Raw genomic sequence first — 23,287 nt, forward strand, 5'->3', positions numbered from 1 at the left:
GCTGTGAGCAAAATTAAACCCTTATTGTTATTGTCAGGGTATTTTATGTTTGTTTTGTTTTGGTTTTGGTTTTTTTGGTTGTTTTTTTTTTTATCACAAGCCCCAATAGAAGAAGAAGCTAGAGACTAAAACTCTTTTTTACCCTTGTTGGTGTGGCCTTCAAGGAAACTCATAGGCCTCCCACTCTGCTTCTGAGAGATTAATGACACCACCAACCATGTCAAACTCCAAGTGTTTTACCTCTTGTACAACCTATAGAAACCAAGTTTGATATACCACACATAGTACTCCTGTGAGCATTGCCTTGCCAAACAGAGCTGTGTGCCAGTTGTCAATCCAATTATGGATCCTGGTGATCTAGACCCCTGAAAAAGGCCACAGACATTCTTAAAATGATTGTAGCTGAGAAGCTACATGGGACACTGAATTAATGAACCTGCATAGAACTAAAGTCAACATGGTACAAAGAGACAACCCCTAGGACACATTCCCCATATAAAATCTTTTACTATGAAACCATTTAGGAAACTGGTAGCGGCAACTGACTGCTAGATATAGTCATCTTCACTTTTATTGATCAAACATGAGTAGCCTGATCCTTTTTGTGTTCTCCTCAGTCTTGCTAAGTAAGAGAGAGTGCTTCACCTACTCAGGTAAAGTCATAGAAGCAAAATGGCTCAAGTGAGCCATGTTCATTTAACACACAGTTCAGTGGCTTCTGAGGTATTTTCTTTCCAAACTCTTCTCACCCAGTGCCTTCCAGATGAGTCCTTGACTCCCAAGTCCTCAGCCCTCTGTGTATCCTCAATCCACTGTGCTGTTTCAGTTGGGATAAAAACAAGACATAAATCTCTTCCAATTAAAAAGCTTACCATAGATTTCGTCCATTCTCCTAAATCCCTTTATAATAAATAACCCTCACTAACAAAAGGCTGCAAGGACAAGCAGCAGACAGGGCATGTTTCTCCGGAAAGAGGTGTGTTAAAGAGAGATGATGCTAACCAGGATGTGGTCTCTTTTCATTCTTGGCTTCTCAATGGAAAGAATTCAGCCAGGAGTTAGTTAAACAAGGGTTTACTTAGGAAAGAGCCCAAACTCCCAAGACCATGAGGGGCCAACCCAGGCCCGGTGCTGCCTTGTTGGATTATGTGTTATGGATTTGTTGCTTTTGCTTGTTTTGAGATAGGCTCAGTATGTAGCCCTGGATGGCGGGGAAAGTGATGTACAGGCAGGAAACTTGCTGTGTTGGACTTGAACAGAGGTTCTTCAGCTTTTGCCTCTTGCCTGTCACGGGATTGTCTCCATGCCAAGCTCTGTAATGTGGGTTTAAGGAATCTCTTCTGGTCCCTGATGTCTTAGGACATCATTACTAATTTCCTCACCTTGCAGTACTGCTTAGCTTTGTGCCACACTTTTGCCCAGGTGCTGCTTCTTCCCGTGAGTACTTAAGTGAAACTTGGATAACGATGGTGCAAAAAACTGCCCTACTAATGAAATGACAGTAATGGTTTAAGGAGCAGAGCCTGCTTCCTCTTGCCGAACATGATTCAGGACAGGAAAGCTCCTGCAACCTTCTTTTTCTTCTATTTCCTTCCCCCCTCTGCTTACCAGCGTGTTCACAGTGGTTCCCTTGGTTTCTGATATAGTAGAGCCTAGCTGTAGCTCCCAGGATATCTGTCCACACAGGGATTTCTTAACCTCCTGGAGGCACAGTTACCAAAATGTAACTATGCTTTCCTTTGTTACCTCCTGCCTAAAATCCTTGCCTAAGCAGTTAAATCTAACTAGGGAAGAGGTAGATCCACTTAGTGTCCAGCTGAGGAGTGGGTATGTTCGCCTTTCCGTTGGCTCCACACAACCTTCTTCCCTTTTGCTCATGTCCACCTAGCTACCCACTCTAACTGACACAGGGTAGTTAGGCTAAGGGGGAGTTCAAAACCAGTCCTTTACCTACGGTGAGCATTGCCGAAGTTCTGTTCTAGTGCAATGATGAAAGAATGAATCAATTCTAGAAGCTGACAAATCAAAACCAAGGAGAGAGTTGATCTTCTCTGTACTTATAGCCATTGAGCCAACAATTCTAATGGCAACAATAAAGCATTCCTATGGTTGTGTAGCAGCACTTATAAATGCACAGTTCTGGTCTGGCTTCACATTTCTCTTCTTCTTCTTCTTCTTCTTCTTCTTCTTCTTCTTCTTCTTCTTCTTCTTCTTCTCCTCCTCTCCTTCTCCTTCTCCTTCTCCTTCTCCTTCTCCTTCTCCTTCTCCTTCTTCTTCTTCTTTCTTCTTCTTCTTCTTCTTCTTTTTCTTCTTCTTCTTCTTCCTTATATAAACTATTCTTGTTAGATTATTGTCCTCTTCTCTTGGATTCTGGAATATCCCCCCCACTTCATTCTGTACCATTTCTTTTTCTCTTCTTGGTGTCTCATATGAATGAGGAAGTCTGGAATGGGCATCTTTCAAATAGTATGGAGTCTTTCCTCTAACAGTGATTGCAATGATGACAAAAATGACAGTGGAATAACTATTGGTTTGTGATGGAAAACAGCACAGAAGAGAGCCTTTCTGTCATTCACACTATGTAGGATCGATGGCACTTTGCAGTCAATTCACATAGATAAACACACTCTCTCCATTGGGTGCTGCTGAGCTGTATGGCAATTGTTTGCTTTAGCTATAATTGTACTTAATTCTCAGAAATAGAATAATCACTTTCTACAAGCTTTTGAGGCCATTTTGCCTTTAGAATATTTCTTTGCAAAAAGAACATCCCCCATAATCAATTTTTATGTACCAGACACCAACCTGACTTGAATTGTTTAAGTGATTATGTATACAGAGAATATAGCTGAGCACTCAATTCTTTATTTCAGCTTCTAGACCTTGAAAGATAAATATTGACTGTACCAAGGACTTTTTGTCTGGATAGTTTTATTCTTTAGAATAGGTATGACCTTGCAATACACATCACTAGTGTTCATGCAAGTTTGCTGTGAACCTATGTCACTCTCATTTATAATCCAGTTTTTGTTGGTGCTGTAGCTAGTCATGTACATCCACAACTTACTCTACGGGGGCTGGAAAGCTGAGACTAAAATGTAGCATTGCCACTTTAGGAGCCTTCTCCACCAAAAGAGATTGGGTGAGACCAAAATATCAGGAGCAAGAGACAGGAGAGCTAATGTGAGATTGAGATTTTACTGGCGAGAGTGCTTGATCTCTGGATTTTGAGCTGTATTTTGCATCTTAGACATTAAGTTTTGCTAAATACCCTCATAATCACTATAAACAGAAACTAACAACTTTAGAAGGCAACAAAAATTGTGTTTTCAACCTTTTATTAGATATTTCAACCTCTTTTAATGGCATGTTATTTCTCTAGCCCCTACTTGATGTGAGTATTTTTATATGTCTCATTTAATTGATTTTTGGTATTCCATTTAATCATTTAATGATATAATAGTACCCTTAGTTTTCACACATTCTTCTTTCCTTTGTTGGTAACAAAGGAGAGGGACAGGAAATACAATTTTCCTGTTTGCTTGACGTCAAAAGTCATTGATCTCTCAGTTATCCCATATTGTGTTCCTTATTCCTTACATTATAAGAAAAGACAGGAATTCTGAAGAGATGATCGTTTTGAATCTGGGTGTCAGAGGCATTTTGATGTGTGGGACCCAGACACAGCATACTTCCTCTTAGCACCTTCCTCTGGCTGTTGCGGTTCTTTGCCACCTCATTTCTGATTTAGCAAATATAGTAAAATGACAAATGGCAGCTGTCAAGGCAGACAAGGACTCTTGCTGCTTCTGTGAGTGGGTGCACACGTACATATTTGGGTATTGCAGAAGGAGGAGAGAAGCCATAGTCGGTCCCATTTTCTCCTTAAGTTGTGCGGCTTCTGCTAACCTTCCCCTATGTTCATACCCTAAGTACATTTGACCAGTCAGATCAATTGTCTCTCATCCTGGGTACTCAACTGCAACTCAGAACTGAGGGTCTAATGACATCTCTTTATACCAGGCCATCCCATCTGAGAGGCATCAGTCTCCAAGGGCAATGGCTCATTCTCAGCCTCTGTCTAGACCCTAGCCTTCCCACAACCATGGCTCCCATGGAAAAGGCTTAAAGAGGACGCCTCAAGTTATGGAAAGCAGACAGGACAGTGATTGACCTTTATGGAGTGTAAGGAGTGACACTGGAATCAGAGGCCTGGGGAGTCAACAAGATAGGTGCCTAAACATAAGGGGTGATGGATTCCTTCTTGTTCAACACCCCAAGCCATTAGCGGAAGAAATCCCAACTATAGGAGCTGTGTCCAGCATTTAAATAAATGCTCTTCTTTCTGTAGCTTCCTCTCCCCTTGACCATAAATGAGTAGGTGGGATTAGTTCTTTTTAGCTCTCTATGGTTTGGGAATCTAAAGCTTGGTATCAAATTTAAAAGGCTTAAAATCAGATTTGAGTGGAGGGTGGAGGAGGAGAGACTGTTGTTATTAAGATTCTTTGTAAAATCTCTTTGAAATCATTTACCCTGAACTTAAAAGTGATTTACTTTTTCAAACACCAGCAAAGCTTTCAAACCAGAGAGCTTCTCTCTGGCATATAAGGTGGAGGGACAGCGTGCAACAGAGGAAGCAAATGCTTTATGTTTAGGTGGGTTTGAGCACATCTAAGACACTATGACTTTGATAAAGACTGTCTTTTAGGGGAGTTACAACAGTGAAAGCACAAATTTGTATAGCATCAGCGTATGGAGCATCTTGCTGACTTAGATACTGCCACAGAAGCAATTCTCCTGAAAGGAACCATGCTCACTTAAAACAAAACCTACAGAAGCTACAGGATTGAGCCCTGAGGATATTAACCCATTACCAGTGACCAGGAAGGCAAAACCAAAGAATCATTGATCTTCTAGTTTGATGAGTTCTTATTTTTTAATGAAATCCCTTTCTGTTCTCTGAGCCCTGATCCTCAACGTATCCTCTAATTTGTTTCTTCACTGCCGTTATTAAGCAATAAACAGTTTTGATTAATCAAATAGTCTAGTCAATAGGACCTGCCATATATATTGTACATAGAATGCCAATTAAAAGAACCTTTTCAAATGAAAGTACACACTGGCATTATATTCATTCAACAAAACTGAAGTGCTGCTAACAAAAGAGAAAATTGATGCCAGGGAAAGCAAAAACCCTCTGAGGGCCCTTCCCCTCCCAAATAATCCCCACAAGAGCACAGAACAAACTATGCCTACTACAAGGGGATTTGACTGAGTACAGTAGTTGAAGGACTTTTGGCAGGGAATTACATTGAGAAGATGATGGTGGTTATAGGCCATACAGGAGTGGTGAAGAGTCAGACTTAGGATGTCCTAGTGAGGGCAGAGTGTGGAAAAGAAGAACTAAGCATCAGGCCAGAGCAGGTGGGTGAGAAAGCTGGTTTTGGAGAAAACATAACAAACCTACCTAGACATTTCACATGCCACACATACATGGGGAGCATGGAGACAAAATGCTTACTGGCAGGTAAATAACCAGGTAATGGCATCCATAGCGCGTGAGTGGGCCGTGGAGGTTGGAGGGGTGAGTGGGATCTCGAAGCAGGTTGAGGAACAGTGCACGAGTTCCATGGGATTCATAAAGGAGACAAGCAGGTTTGATTGGAGAATTGGGAGGAGGATCTGGAAATGGGTCTTTAAATGTAGAGAAAGTAAGGAATAATAGTGCAGAGACCCAGACGGCTCACTTCAAACGTGTAACTCTTAGAGGAGTGTCTGTCCTCTAGTCTGTAAAGGTGTGTGTCCAGTATTTTATACCTCCATTTTTCCCTTGGTCCATTCTTCTTTTGGTCAGGAAATAGTGTGTGACCGAGTAAGAGTTGGACTTCTCCTGACTCAGGGTTAGGGTTAGGGTTAGGTTAACCCTAACCTAACCCTTGTGTCCGTAAGACAGAAACCGGAGGATCTGCCCTCCTGTGAACTCAAACTTACCCTCTGGGCAACTGATCCCGAGTCGGTAGAAAGCTAAGCTCTGCTGTGGAATGAATGGGAAATGTCACCCAGGAAGTCATGTGTTTAGATACTTAGTCCCTTGCTGGTTGTGGGGTTGGGAAGACTGTGGAACTGTTAGGAGGTGGAACAGTGCTGGAGGAAGTGACTCCCCTGGGCGGGGTGCGCCTTAAAATGTTGTCCTGAAGTTGTTCTCTGCCTTTTCTACATGTGTGTCATGGCATGCGGCACCTGCATTCACATGAGGGAGCACACATAAACACAGACAGATACACCTGATCACATACTACAAACATGTACACAAAATTTGTGTGTTGCAAAACAAGTCGTGTTGAAGACTAATGGAAAAGAGGGAATAAAGGCCTATCAAAGTCTCCAGTGGAAAACCATATAACCAAGAATATTTGGCCAGCACAGGTTGGTCTTGAAGGGTACCCAGCCCACTCAAAACAGAAGAACAAACAACAAACAAACCACAATGCAAAGTTGGCCAGGTAGGTAGAGGGGTAAGTTGGGGGGATGGATATAATCAGAATGCATTCTATGATGTTTTCAGGGAACCAATAAAAAAAAAAAAACAAGTTAAAAAAAAAAAAGGTTAAAATTATCTTGGGCTGGTGACACAGCTCTGTATAACTAGGCACTTGCTGCTAAGCCTGATGACTTAAGTTCAATCCCTGGCATCCATGTAGTGGAAGGAAGAACCGAACAGTCTTCAAAAAGCACACATGTCCACATGTCCTGTTATTGCAATGATTGCTCCAAATGGGAATAAAAAGAGGTGGGGAAAACCCAGAAAGGTTAAGCACATTGCAGAATCTCTGAGTAAGTTACACACACACACACACACACACACACACACCACCCCCCCCCCCACACACACGGCAAAACTTGATGAATTATGGTTAAAATACCATTTATTATAATTAAAATTGTTGCTTCACACAAATGATTTACATATGTATTTACACACACACACTATATGTATATATATATGCGTATATATGTATACGCATATATATATACATATAGTGTGTGTGTGTGCCTGAGTGTATGACTGTGTATCACATGCATGCAGATGACCACAGAGACCGGAGAAAAACCCTGGAACTGGAGCGCTAGGTGTTTGTGAGGCACCGTGTGGGTGCCGAGAGCTGAACTTGAGTCTTTTATAATAGCAGCAAGTTCTTGTAATTGCCGAGCCAAAGCCCAAACATCTATTTCATTTTTGTTTGTATGTATGGGCCTATGTATATATTTGTGTGTGTTTGCTCATGAATGTGAGTGCATGTGAGTGTGTTTATATATATTTGTATATACTTGTGTGTGTTTGGTCACATGTATGTGTGTGAGTGGAGTGTATGTGAGTGTGTATGTGCATGTGTGAGTGTGTGTTTATGTATTTCTGTGTTTGCTCACATGTGTGGGTGAGTGTGTGGGTTGTATTTATGTATTTTTGTGTGTGTTTGCTCACATGTGTGGATGAGTGTGAATATATATATATATATATATATATGTTTTGTACATGAGCATATGGAGGTTGGGAGTTAAAATTGTATAGCTTCCTTAGTAACTACCCACTTTACAATTTGAGATTAGTTTTTTTCTGAACCTGGGGCTCACTGACCTAGTAACACTGGCAGGCCAGCAGGCCTCAGGCATCCTCTTGTCCCTCCCACTTTCTCAGTGGTTGGATTTCAGGTGCTGGCCATCATGCCTGGCTTTCTACACAGGCTCTGGGATTCCAGCTAAGTTCCTATGCTTGTGTGGCAGGCAATGAAGGACCAAGGCATATCCACAGCCCCTTGTCAACATTTAGTTAATTTCTATTTAGTGAAAAGCACATTGCTATGTCTTGGAAAACATACCTTCTCTAACGTATTTTGTAATTAAAGACACTGCCCACAAGGCTAATCCTATCTCTCCTTGGTATATAATTTAATTAAAAGAAACCATTTATTAAGAGATATTTAGAATATAGAAACACCAGTCCTCACCTAGATTCTACTGGCGTATGTGTAATCACTTCACTGAGTACCTTTAATTGGATTTTCCATCACCATCCCATATAATAACATTATCTTCCTCCTCTTGGTACTATTTTAAGTTATGGTCTGTTTCCTGTGATGAGTAATGTTAGTGGTAGACTATTGTTTCAGTCTGGTTTCTTGTACAAGGTTCTTTAGACCATGGAAGTCTAGAGTAACTTATGCTAAGTGCTCAGTATCTTAGTGCATGGAGAGAGCCAGTTTTTCTAAAAAATAGGAGATTTTAATGGAACACAACAAGAAATTCTCATTTTCATTAATCTTATAAGGAAATTAACTTCAAAATAGCCAAGAAAGGGGATAGAAATATCTCAGTGAGAGATCTTGTCTCAAAAGAATAAGATAGGAAGTGATGGAGCAGGACACCCCGTGTCCTTCTCTGACCTCTGCAAGGCTGTGCACAGGTACACACACTTGCACGTGTTTGTATATCACATACTTACAACACACACACACACACACACACACACACACACACACACACACACACACACACACACCCGCCCCAAAACAAAGTATAATAAACCAAAAGCAGAATGTCCCTCATTTCTGCCACAGACAGAAGGTTGCCTAAAATGAGCAAGCTTGGATGTAAGCAGAGTCGACAGCCAAACTCTGCCAAAACAGGGTAAGCAAGTCTCAGTAGTCCTGCCTCACACATATGTCTGTCAGATATGTTGAGCCAGAAGGCTGAAGAAAGTTCTCCAACGTTACAGAGAGTTTTGGGTGACTATTCAGGTAGCAAACTGTCTCTGTCATTTTTTTCATTTGGGAAGCTACTAACCTGCTCTCCTCAGGTAATCAATTTTATTCCTTCTCAAGTCTTGATGAGGTTGAAGACCAGATAGTTTCACAATTAAGCTTAGTTGTTTAGGAGTTAAGATGTCTTAGGTCTAGATAGATGTTTTAAGTTGACAGAGATGAGATGTAATAGATATTGATTTACATTCAGAATTTTAGATGCACCAAGATAGGAAAGATGTTTTCCTCAAGGCTGCCAAATATAAATAGCCAAAACACTAAGATTGTAACATTTATATAATTCCTGATTGTGTCACGGTTCTTCTTGTTGTAGGTAGTTTATTGTATATATGTGTAATAATATAAATGTACATGTAAAAAGTAAAAACTTGTTAATAAATAAAAAAATAAATCAAAAGCAGGATAGACAATACAGTCTCTTTCTGAATTCTTTAGTCTATAAAGCAAGACTTCTCTGCCAAGTTCACTACATAAAAGGGTTTTTAAGGTCTGTTTGCTCTTTAATCTTCTCCTTCTGACATGTGTGTATCCCAGTGTATGTATTTATATGTACATGTGGGATGTTTGTGCACATGTGCACCTGTGCATATGACGGCCAAAGGCCAATCTTCTTTGTTGTTCCTTAAGCAGTGTTTATCTTGTTTTTTCTCTAATTATATATTATATATAAGTAGATGTATTAAAATTTCAATTAATTAGAAAGAGATCTCATACATGAATGCTATATTTACATTGTTTCCACCCTTTACTCTTCCCACGGCAGCTTCTCCCCGTGCCCTCTGCTACTCCCTCTCAAGCTCACGATCTCTTCTTGTTTAGCTATTATTACATATATGTATAACTCCATCTGTCAATGTGTTTTAGGGCTGAGCACTTGGCATTGGGATGACCTCCCAGGGACTTTTTCTCTGGAAAATACGTATTTGAACAGCCAGTAATTTTTTTTTTATAAAATCAAATTCTGAACATTTAAAACAACACTGTAGCAAGAGTTGTTGGGCTTCCTAGACTACTGTAACATTCACCAAAGCACCAGAGCTTTCACCTCTAGCGGTCTGAGAGTGAGAGTGAAGGCGTTGCCAGGCACACACTTTCTTGAATGATGTACATGTATATCTCCCTGTGGTTTCAATCCCCTGGTGACCCCAGTCTTTCTTGCTTGTAACTGGGACCCCTCAATCTATTTATTTTTCTCTACTTGCCATTTGCATCATACTCCAAAATAATGTAGAATTATCACTATGTTGTAGGCATTGTGCATAGCACATGTAAATAAACGAGACTCATATTTAATTCCTATCTTGCGTTCAGGAAAGCAATTTCCAGAGAGTATACTTTTCATAAGTAATGTATCCTGTTGAACTTAGAGGTAGTTTTCAGTTTCTGGATTTGTCGGATGGCAAAGTGCACGCTCAAACCATCTAGGCAATACTGCTGCTGAAGTGCTTAATGGTCCGCCTCTTGTTTATTAAGTCTTTTGCACTGACACACTTCAGTAGTGGCTGAATCTTCTTTCTTTCTTTTTCTTTCTGCTTTCTTTCTTTCTTTCTTGTTCTTTCTTTCTTTCTTTCTTTCTTTCTTTCTTTCTTTCTTTTCTTTCTTTCTTTCTTTCGACTCAGGCACTAAGAAATAAAATGCACAGCTTTTTACCCATTCTGAGTTGATCTTGCATTTTATTGTTTTTTACCATAGGCCATTCATCTAAAATGCCAATTCGGTTCACGTATATTCATCTACATTGAAATTTGCCATTTGAAGTTTCTGCAAACTTCTCCTTGAAAAATCTAGCAAAAACCTACACCTGAGAGGTCTTTGTTAATATCTGCCAACTCAAAGGCACTGTGTGGGTGAATCTGGATGCTACACCCCTGAGCACGATTTGCAAGATTGTGCTTTTTAACACAGTATCTTTCACAAAGAAAGATTATAGAAAAGAGAGACTATTTTTTTTCCTTGGGACAAGGTTTCTCTGTGTAACCTTGGCTGTCCAGGACTCACTTTGTAGACCGTGCTGGCCTCGAACTAACAGCAATCTTCCTGTCTCTGCCTTCTTGAGTACTGAGACTAAAGGCCTGTACCATCATGCCCAGCTGAGAGATTGTGCTTTTTAACACAGTATTTTTCACACAGGAAGATTTATAAAGAAGTTAGGTAATTGATCACTACCCAGTTTGATAATTTTGTTTTGAACTCAGTGCAAAGTGAAATAAGTTTCCAACTATGACTTTTCCATGGAGTTACACGTCTTCTCTGCATAAACCTCTTTTGTAATTATCTTCTTGTGAGTAGACAATCTGAAGACTCAAATCATTGTCATCAATATTTTTAATTATCCAAAATGCTATCAGAGTGATTTATAACTATTTTTGGAGTAAACATAAATACAGATAGATTATTTTTCCCTCTGTCAATTTGAGGATAAAAGCCTTTATTTCCCTTAGAAATGTCTTACCTCTGTCTTCTTCTTTTTTAACACTAAAATTCAAAATGTTGAAACTAAAGGGAGCAGTCAGTGGGTTGTGGCAAGTTTTTGTTGTTGTTGTTGTTGCTTCTTTCTCTTTATTTTTTCTTTATTTATTATGTATACAGTGTTTTGTCTGCATGTATACTTTTGTGCCAGAAGAGAGCACCAGATCTCATTATAGATGGTTGTGCACCACATGTGGTTGCTGGAAATTGAACTCAGGACCTTTGGAAAAGCAGCCAGTGCTCTTAACCACTGAGCCATCTCTCCAGCCCTGTTTTTGGTTTGTTTATATCTACTTTTGTGTAACTGCCTCATGCTTGTCAGCTTTCTGTAACTGTGATAAATATCTGAGATGGTCAACTTAAAATGAGGGAAGTTTATTTTGATTCTGTTTTGTAGGTTTCAGACCGTGGCTGGTTGCTCCCATGGCTTTTGTGTTAGGATGAGGCAGTATGTAATGGTCGGGTCATAATATACTCACCATGACTGTGAAACAAAAAAAAAAAAAAGGGGGGGGGGAAGACCAGGGTCCTATGGTTCCCCTCCAAGGAACACACTACACAACCTTCTTCTTCCTTACTTGGACTGCCCCTTGAGGTCTGATGCTTCTCAGTAGTGTCATGCCTGAGGAGGAAGCCTTTACTATGTGAGCCTTTGGGGTGGACACATACAAACAGTAATGGTTTGAAACATAACAGCAAATGCCTTGTTTAAAATTATTAGTATGTATGACTGAATAACAATAATGCAAACTATGCAAATAATAATTAAGAATAGGCTGAGGAGGTTGGGGAAATGGTTCAGCTGGTAAAATGGCTCGCCTTGCAAGCACAAGGATTTGCACTTGATTGTCAGAGAAATTCCTTCAGTCCTTTAACTGAAAACCCCTGTGAGGAAAGCCTTCACTTACCAGGAACTGGGACACAGGGAAGGACATCCTATTGGGACTCTAGATGAGAGAAGCATGGGAGAATGGCAAAGTAGAAGGATCCAGAGGATCCTAGAAACCTACAAGTAGAACATTGTGATAGGCAGATTTGGGCCCAGGGGTCCCGCTCAAACTAAGGCACCAGCCAAGGACAATACAGGTGGTAAACTTTAAACCCCTACCCAGATCTAGCCAATGGTCAGAACATTCTCCACAGTGAGTGGAGAGTGGATATGACTTTCTCATGTACTCTGGTGCCTCACATTTGACCGTGTCCCCTGGAGGGGGAGACCGGGTGGCACTCAGAGGAAGGACAGCAGGTACCAAGAAGAGACTTGATACCTTATGAGCATATACAGGGGAGGTAATCCCTCTCAGGAACAGTCATAGGGGAGGGAATAATGGGAAAATGGGGAGGGAGGGGAAAGGAAATGGGAGGATACAAGGGATGGGATAACCATGAGATGTAACAAGAATAAATTAATAAAAAAAAAAAAAAAAAAAGAAAACTCCTGTGAGATCAAAACCCAAAAGCATATCACTTACTTCAACACACAATGACACAGAATATACATTGACATTCCAAAAGGGAGGAAAGGGAGCACAGTGAAGAACACTGGACCAAAGCAAGGACCAAAAGCCATCAGGGCAAGCTTCAAACTCTGCATCTTCATGTCTGATATTGGAAACAGTCCTCAGATCTCCAACTCGTTTCAGCTTTGTTGACTACAACACACTTCTTCTCCTTGGTCTGGTTCCACTTTTGTGGTAGAAGCATTCCTAGGCAGGAATTTCATGACTCTGGTATCTCCAACTTCTTGGGGTCTTCAAGGAAATTCAGGCTTCACCTTCACAGCTTCATGAAAATCTGTCCCTGGGCTTTTCAGACAGGGGACACCCCTCACACATACCTGACCTCAATGGCTTTCCTTAGTAGCAGAAGGAGATTCCATAGCACCTATCTTGTATCCTTGACACTAAAGCTAGATCCACACCGCTGGCGCTGTCAAGTTCTTCTGCTTGCTGCGGCTATGGGCTCTCACTCACATGCATCTTTACCAGCTCTCTGGTTTTGATGGTTTCCTTCACTGCCTAAGCTTGGCTGTCTTGGAACATGCACTGCAGACCAGGCTGGCTTGACTCAGATGTTCTGCCTGCCTCTGCCTCCAGAGTGTTGAGATTAAAGGCGTGACCCACCAAGCCAACCCTAAGGTTAATTCCTTTCCACAAGTTGGAAGATTCTGGTCCTTGTCCTGAGTTCACCCTTTTCTTTATTCCATTTAGGAGCAGGTATTTTCTTGAACTTTTTATCTTCTGGAACACTGAATTTTGCTTTATTACACTTCCTTCTCCTTCTTTTCTCATCAAACGCCACACTTTATATTTCTCCTTGCTTTCCTTGCTTTTCAGTACAGATCGTTGCAGCACTGGTCACTAACAGCCACAGAAAACCAGTCCTATACTAGACTGTCTTGAAATTGCCTTTGCCAATGCCCTAATCCAAAACTCTCCAATTTAGCCTCAGGTATACTTTTCACCAAAATATCACTGAGAATGGTCTTTGGGCCACTTATTAATTTTCTTTTCTGACACCTCGTGAGCTGGGCCATCCTAATCTATATACTCTCAGTACCAGTGTCTTTTGTGCTTCTACTGGTGTGTCCATTAAAGCCGTCAATTGCTTTCCTAATCAAGTCCCAGCTCTACATTCAGGCAATAAGCAACATGGTGAGGCCTGTCACAGTAACACACCAGTTCACTGATAACAGATGTAATGTCCAAGTCATGAGACCCCAAAAGACTACCAGGAATCCGCCAGATGCAAATCTCGCAGAGTCTCATTTATTAATCATGCTCAAAGCCTGGACCATCTGCCCTGCTGACCCATGAGTAGGGAAGGAGGGTGACCCACAGTACTAGGGGAACAAGGTTTTAAAAAAATTATTTTTTTAAATTTTATTTAAATAATTTATTCAGATTACATCTCAATTGTTATCCCCTCACTTGTATCTTCCCGTTCCCCCTCCCTCCCTCTTTCACCCCTATTCTCTCCCCTACGTCTGTGACAGAGGGGGACCTCCTCCCCCACCATATGATCACAGCCTATTAGGTCTCATCCTGGTAGTCTGTTTACCCTTCTTCTGAGTGTTACCAGGCCTCTCCACCAAGAGGAAGTGGTCAAATAGAGGGCACCAGAGATCATGTCAAAGTCAGTCCCCACTCTTAACACAACTGTGGACAATGTGCTGTCCATTGGCTAGATCTGCATAAAAAGTTTTAGGTTTACTGCATGGCATGTCCTTGCTTGGTACAGCAGTTTGAGTAGACGCCCACACCCCCACCCAAGTCAGGGTTTTTTAAGGGAAAAAAACTGCAGGGCAGGGGAGTTTCCAAGCCTGCTGTTACATGGTAGGTCAGAGGGGTACAGGAGTGTTGTCCTTTAAGCTGATTGGCTGAGGGACCAGGGCTAGGCTAGGAGGCCAGGGCCAGACCAAAAGACGGGGGATTTTTCATTTTGTTCTGGTCACTGTGACTTGTAGCTCTGGTTGGTTGGCCCGGGGTGCAAATTCCTAGAAACCATTGCTAGATGCAAGTTTGAAACTCATGAGGAACTCCAAGTTACTGGGGGTGGGGTGGGGGTGGGTGCGGGTTGGGGGGGGGGGTGGGGTGTCAGATTCTCAGGCTCTGAACACAAAATGGCATTGTTTTGGTCTCTACACAGACTTCTGTCTTAGTCAGTGTTCTACTGCTGTGAAGAGACACCACAACAATGGAAACTTCTAAAGAGAGGCATTTAACTGGGGATGGCTTACAGGCTCAGCATGGTGGCACATAGGTAGACATGATGCTGAAAGAGCTGAGAATTCTACTTTTGGATTTTCAGGAAGCAGAAAAAGAAAAAGAGACACTGGGTCTGGCTTGAGTATTTGAAACCCCAAAGCCCAACCCCTAGTGCTACACCCATTCCAAACAAGGCCATGCCTCCTAGTCCACTGTCCAATAGCACCACTCCCCTAATGACTCAGTACTCCCAATCTATGAGTCCATGGGTTCGTTCTTATTCAAACCACCACAGACAGCATATTTTTGTTGAGTATATGAAGAAACTGAAACTGTTGTATGCTGCTGGTGGGAATGAAGTGGTATGGCAGCTTTGGGAACCAATTTGGTGTTTCCTCAAATACTAGCTCCAAACACTAGCATCACTGTTCACACTATCCCAAGCCAACCAACGTGTTTAGCAGTCAAGGAATGGATGAAGAAAATGCGGCACATCCACACAGTATTGTTCAAACACTGAGGTAGTAGCTAAGCTGACGTACCTACCTTAGAGACATATGGTAACCTAAATAGGCAGGTACAGATGAGTATTATATCTCTCAATTTCACTCAGCAACAATATCCCCAAGAGATGATTCCATAGAAGTTGGAAGCACACTGGTAGCTCCGTGGAGTAGGGAGGAGGGGAATGGGGAATGGCTGTGGAATGAGACTAGGCTCCCTTTTGGAGTGATGAAATGATTTAGAATGTGGTTATAGTGGCATGCTACATATTGTATATGCTAATTACCATGGGACTGTCCACATTAAACTTACTGTGCTGTGCACATTGCAGGTAAAGAGCTCAATGTTACAGTGTTTACAGAGCTAGTAAAATGGTGACTGCAATGAAGAAAATTTACTTATTAGTCATTTGACAGTTCCTCACATTGCTTTTTTTGTGGCAAGAATAGTTAAAATTATTCATTTAGCAGAAATTCAGAGTACAATAAGACATTAACAAGTATAGTTTTCATATTTACAGGAATCTCTAGCCATACCAGGTTGCATTTCTGCTACTTTGTATCATTTGACCCTTTAAACCTCCTCACCAATTCACTCTCTGTCCTCTACATATTCTGCTATTTTTCTTCTAGTTTTCATGAATTGTGCATGTTGAACTGTTGAACTTTCCCTCAAGAGAAACAAAAATTTTCTAGAGGAGAATGCATGGAGATGAAGAGACATTTAAGACAAAGGAGAGAGGAGCATGAGGAGTGGATGAGAAAGCCGGTGACTCAATAACAGGCCTATTAATTATAGAACAAGCAGTAAAAGCACATTTCTTTATCCATTCTAATGTCACAGGTATTTAAGTAATAAAATTTATTAAAATTGAGAGTCTTCAGTTGGAGAAGGATATAATATGTGCTGGGAAACACCAAACGTAGAAGGCTGTTTGAGGGAACTGCTTTTTTGAAATAATTAAACAAGCTATTATATCCTGAACAGTGTGATTGGTGTCAGCAATAAGCTTTTCTTTTTGCTCAGTATTTCCCCCTCTTAATAATTTTATAATCATATTTACACACATTCACAAGTGAGAATTAAAGTGACATTGATTTAAATGTTTAACTGCAAGATGGGACACATCCCAAACTAATTTACCTGTTCAGAGGAGACTAAGGTGCAGCCATGGGACAGGATTACAATAATGGTGGACATTCCATTCTCTAAGGGCTCTTTCATCATATTGCTTTATAGCCCTGTCGTATTTAGAGTAAATATTACAATAGCAGTAGCTATGCGAATACGGGCTCCTCATTTGTTGCTTCCAGTGTGATTATTAAAGGGGTCTGTTAGTTCTTGGGGCTCTTGTTGAGAAGAATTCAATAACATTCAAGGAAAAGTCATGCAATTTTAGCGACATTCTCATAGGCATCAGAGCCCTGTGCGTGGGAGGATGGGCCTATGGCGCATCTTGCTCACTTTGGTCTATGTCATCTTCTTTCTATCTCTGGATCTGTGGGTTTAAAGTATGTCCCCTCATGTTTGCTGAAAGCAGGTTTTGAATAAAAAACTGTTTACTGCTTAAAAAAAACCTTTAAATTGTATTTATTTGTTTTACCGTCTTATTTTTGTGTGGGCATGAGGCTGTCACCACACATGTGTGAAAGTCAGAGGACAGCGTTGGGTCCTGGCACTGAATTCTGCTCATTGGGTTTGGTGGAAAGTCCCTTTGCCTGGTGAGCTATCTCACTGAACCAAAATAATTCATTTTATTAAGGTATGATGATATCGATGATGGTGATGTCTGTGCTAGGGCCACAGATCAGAGGTCAGAGGTCAGAGGTCAGAGGATAATTTTGTGGAATTAGTTTTCTTTCACCTTTACATGGTTTTCAGGCACCCAACACAGGCCACCACACTTTTATAGCAGTTTCTTTCACTCACTGAGCTATATGCTACTGCATCTATTTATCCTTTTTTTTTTTTTTTTTTTTTTTTTTGAGACTTCTTTTGCGAATAACTTGTGGTTATTTTCATGAATGATTGTCTCGTGTCTGACTCTTACTTTCTAGGCACTGTGAATGGTCTGTACAACAGTAGGATTTGTTTTTCATGGGTGCTACTTCTAATGCTGTCAATTTGCACAAAGCAGCAAAGCAGGTGGTAGGTGGTCCTCAGAAAATGTATGGTGTTGGATAGCAAGGCTGGGGACACAGTGGTCACAGGGCTGACCTTTTAGTGCCCGGTGGTGACCCTGGATTTGACCTTCCATTGGAATGCCCCAGACCAAAGTAACCACGTGGAAACACTGGCCTGTAATGCCTGATGGGCTCTGGTCTCTCCATTATTTTGTCACCTGCCTCACAACATTGAAACCAAAAGACTAGTCAATGGCTTTGGGGAGCCCCATTCCCTGAGTTGGCACCTGGCTGGTGCTCCTGATGGCTTCTACTGTGCTGACCCTGTTTTGTGGCTGTTGTGCATCATCTCAAACTGTCCTACAGCAAAGGTTGTCTATTTTCACTGCCTCAGCTCCCAAGTAGGAACTACCTTGTTCCTGGGGTTCTATCCAGGCACGTGACACTTAGGGTCTCATGAGTTGATAGGATTTCATCTGATTACAGACCTTGGTAAGTCTTCTTTCATTTTACAATCTTTATGATAAAAATAACTATTGAAATGTGATTGTTTTGTTCTGAGCCAGGTGGAGTTTTCATCTTTTCCATATATTAAAATCGAGGAAGGAGAGAAACTTGAGGGTGTTCACTTTAAAATCTTTAACCTCCCTGTCACAACACAAAGATTCAAAGACAACGTCTCTCATTGGCTTCACAAAGAATACCCTTTCACTTCTTGATTCATGACTTCACATTCAAAGAAGCTCTCAGATATTAATTAAAATTTCAGACCTAACAGATGACCGCAATGATTTTTCTTTGCAATTATTTTATTTTCTAAGAAATGATTAATTAGATACCATCAGCTAAAATCCTGAGCAGACACAATGGTAATCAAGCAAACAATATTTGGAATCCATTTTTCATAATTTCCTTTCTTGTTCATTTTTTTTTTTTTTTTTTTTTTTTTTTTTTTTTGGTCACAATCATTGGACTGGGACATTACTAGTCAAAGATAAATATGGCCTGAAAGGCTCCCATCTTAATGTGGTATGGAAGTGTCTCTCTTGTACTCATCCCCGCACCAGAGGCAGTGGGAAGGACAGGAAGTTGTGGGCAGAACTTAAGGTTTAATGAGGGAGGAGGAGATTGTAAATTCCCAGATCTCTATTATTTAGGGGTTCAAGACTCTGAAGGTATCAGATTCCTGAACTCAAGCAATCTTTGTTTACCATTTTGTTTTTAATGGAATAAAACAAATAAACCAATAAAATCACCTTCTCCTTTTCTTCTTTTCTTTCACATTTGAGAAGTATGCCACTCCACTGATCATTTTATGTTATTAAGCATTTTAGGAAAGCTAGTTTATTCTTCTGAAAGGTACTAAACACAAAGGTATTGTTATGGGTGATTTCTCTCTACGTTCTAAAGATGCAGGAAGAGCAAGTGTTGGGATCATCCCCAGTTCCTTTGGTGCTACCATAAGGTCAGCTTCATCACTCTTTCTTTATCCTCTGACTTTTGAATATGAATAGGAAATAAAATTCTGCCTTGCTTAGGCCAACTATAGTCCTTACTTCTTAGGTGCATGGAACCAAACCAGTTTTACTTTTACCTTTGAGATGAATGTTTTGATGGCTTTCTGTTTCTCTACAGTACTACTCCCTTTTAAGCCTATTTTTCATGCTCAGTGTACCCACTGCACACCAGACCTACAGCCGAGGCTCAGCCAAACAGTCTCTAGTATCTGAAGCTTACTGTCTAATGAAAGTACAAGAAATAATCTTTGTTTTCTATTTTTACTGCCTTTTTCCTCCCTCCTGACCTCACTGAATTGTGGCCTCTATATATTTTTTAATTCATGCCTTCAAGTCAGAGTAAGAGGCCATATAACTTTATTATTTCCTGGGATGACTTTGAAAAGTCTTTGACACATGTGACTTTCAAAATAAGGACTCTGTAACTCTGGCTTTCTTTCCACCATAAGATTTTTAGACAATTTAAGATGGAGCAGTTGTAGCAACTAACTGTCTTTAATTTGGGATGTTCTTCCTCGGCCCACTGAGGTGTCTGGCAACATGTGAGGGGCATTTGTATGTGTACGTTGTGTGTATGTGCATGCATGTGTGCGTATGTGTGTGTGTTTGTCTGTGTGGCTGAGTGTATGCATGCAGACACAGGCATGAGTACTGGTTGTGTGCTCCTTTTGCGATTTGCCATGTTAAAATTGCTTTTGTCTCTACTAGGCTTCTGCTAAAAATCCATATTTGTTCCTTAATTGCCTCTTTACTGCCTTTAGCCATTTTATGGCATTCTTAATTAGTTATTCCCTAACTCATCAATTGTCAGAGTGATAGCCCAAGAACACTCTCTCACTCAGGTACATGTCAGGCCTGCAGGAGATGCTACGGAAGCTGTCCTTGTAATTGGCTTTATTGGCTGTGTGTTCTTCAGAGGCAGAAAAGATAGCTCCGCCTAAGCCACTGATTGGCACCTTCCTCTTTCACAGAGGTTGTAACTTTCCTGTGACTCTCCAAGCCTTTGTTGTTCCTATTTTCTTTCACACTCTGCCTTTTACTGCCAAACCCCTTTCCCCCCTCTCTCCTTTACTACAGCCTCTTTGTTCTTAGGATTGTAATGACTTTTCCAGTGGCTACCACAGCAGCCAATGCGACCAACGGTTTCCCTAATGTATTTTCTCCAGAATGGGCAGGGCCTTCCCAGGGATTAGACCTTTGCATTTCATCTTTTACTGACCCGGAGTAATTTTTTTTGTAGGTAGCCACTTGATTTGGGATCCATGTCTTTGCTAATTTACCTATCTCACTAAGGACCCTTCCAGAGATTTCACTGTGGCTCAGAGTAAAGCCCAAGATTGTATCTTTTCCAAATAACAAATTACTGGATGTAAGATACAATGTTTTGGCCATGAAAGCAACTCAAAAGAGCACAGCTGAAGTTTACTTTAAAGGCAAAGTAATTTATTGATTTCAGAAAGCTTAGTCTGTGCTGAAACAATCTGAAAGAACCACTGGCACCGGCTGCTAAATATAAGAAATGATAAATCTCGGTTATTGGCACAGACATTGTCTTGATATGCACAGCCACAGTCTGACAATATTGCAAAATTTGGGTTCATCATGATGAGATATTGAGAAATCCATGAAATTTATGACATATGAGGGCAATGTGATATGTCACACAATTGAGAAAAAAATCCATCCTGTTTGAATGATGTTATGAAAACTGTTAACAAAGGAAAAAAAAAAAAAAAAAAAAAAAAAAAAGAGTCCAGAGTTCAGGGCAGAGGGCTGGAAGCTTCAGAAACAGTAGCAGCTACGGTACTTCCAAAACGTCATTGTCCTGCCCCAGAGCTGGGGAGCTGTCAGGCCCTGCGTTCCGAGTGTGGGAAGCAGCTGCTTTGGTACAGACATTTTGGCCATCCACCATAGTATCCCCAGGGCTCCCTTGACTTAAGCAGCTCCCTGCTCATACCATTTCAGTTCTTTCAGTCTTTGCAGGAGGAGATGGGCAGCCGAGAGCGCTGTGCACACAGCTGCCGCGAGTGTCCTTCTAGTGAACGCAAGAGACATGCAGTTCTGAATGCTTGCTCACTTACGTTCCATACTGGCCATCTGGTGTTAGCATTGGGTATTTGGCCCGCATTTCGTGTTGTTTTCCCTCTGAGGCACCGTTTCCTCCATGTCCGTTTCTTCTCACTACGGGTCATATTGTCCTTCTTCCTTAGACATCGAGTCAGTCTCGAGGGGAGGCCAGTTACTATGCATTTACATGATGAGTGGTGGGTATGCTTGGATGCCTCCCCATCATGCTTTGTTGCAGTGTGCACACAGTAGCACAGAAGCAGTTTGCTTCTTTTGAGTATGGTCACATGGTAGCAGCCTTCAGAGCAAGGCTTTCTCCTTTACTGTGGAGTTTCTGCCCTTTTCATCATGCTGCCCAAAGCGTGAGCATGATTAGGCTCTTCCGCTTTGACCAACGGAGACAAAAATGGTTTCTAGTCCTGGGTGAGTGCACGAACTGCATCATTGAGTCCCTTCATCTGGCACTTCCTCAGAAGCCAGGTATTTTCTTTGCTTGTATGGACTCAGATTAAGACTCAGTGGGCCCCTTTATGGCTCTCTAGGGTTCTATGTCTGCAGCTTCCCCTTTTAGTGCTCTGCCCTGTGAACATTAGTTACTATGGTTTCAGCTTTGGGAGAACATTGGTACTGCCTGGTGCCTGGATCCCCATCCCTGAACTTGCAACCCTGAAAAATCTTCAGTCGATAAGGTTCAGTGCTGTGCAATTCACCTTGTTTGTTACCTTGCATCAGGGTCAACTACCTCCCGGTGTCGAATACCTGAGAGCTATAATTTGCTTTTTTAAAAAATAGCTGTTTTGACCATTGGCTAGATCTGGGTAGGGGTTTAAAGTTTACCCCCTTTATCATCCTTGGCTGGTGCCTTAGTTTGAGCACAGTTGAGTGGATAGTGGGATATGACTTTCTCACGTACTCTGGTGCCTCACATTTGACCATGTCCCCTGGAGGGGGAGACCTGGTGGCACTCAGAGGAAGGACAGCAGGTTACCACGAAGAGACTTGATACCCTATGAGCATATACAGGGTGAGGTAATCCCCCTCAGGAACAGTCATAGGAGAGGGGAATAAGGGGAAAATGGGAGGGAGGGAAGAATGGGAGGATACAAGGGATGGGATAACCATTGAGATGTAACAAGAATAAATTAATAAAAAAAAGTACAAAAAATAGTTGTTTTAAATATGTTTTCACATTTCAAATTGTTTCAGATTTCTAGTCTCTTAATCCCACTGCTTCATTCACGTGTCAGAGCAGATCAGTCCCCTGAGTAAGGTCTTTGGCCAACAGGAATCTTGCTTCAGTGTCCCTGTGTCTGAGGAGTATTAAAGAGGTCACATATCCTACAATAAACTCAACCCAAATGGTATAATATGCTGCTCTCTAGTGCTACCCCCCCCCCACTCAGACACGGCCTCACACTGGATCACTGCTTCATTCACTCACCTATCCATTGGTGAAGCCATTCACTATTGGCCAAGATTTTTTGTGTGGCAATTGTTTTCATTAAACTCGATTATTGAAGAATTGTAGGGAGTAAGATGAGTTTGAGAACTTCCTCCTGGGAACATAAATTCTAGTGGAAAACAGTAAATGATCTACAGGATTAAACTGCAAGCTATGAAGGGCAAGCCCACAAAGGCTTATATAGGATTGCAGGTTGGCATCTACCTCACCAAGTTATCAGAAAGATTTCTCTGTGCGTGTGACATGCAAGTCAGTACTTGCCAAGAAGAAAATATGGGTAGGGATACTTTTTAAATAAATATAGTGTTCTACAATTCTTTTTCATGTTCAACATAAACTCCAATCATAAAAATTCACTGTTATGACCATATATTATTAAGACTTCAGTTACAAAGAGGGATATCAAAATGGAAAATGTGCATATAATTCACTAACTCACCAGACATAGATTAGAAATTGATGATCAAATATTAATAGTAATTTATTTTAGATTGTGGGACTGAATTTTTTTCTGTTTGGATTATCAAGATTTCTGATATGAAACTATATACTACGTTCATTAATAGACCAACAGTTGAAAGCAAGAATTGAAAAGCAGGAGGTGAAATAAATGAAGTGT

Source organism: Acomys russatus, unplaced genomic scaffold (genome assembly GCF_903995435.1).
Source record: "Acomys russatus unplaced genomic scaffold, mAcoRus1.1, whole genome shotgun sequence".
Classification (NCBI taxonomy): domain Eukaryota; kingdom Metazoa; phylum Chordata; class Mammalia; order Rodentia; family Muridae; genus Acomys; species Acomys russatus.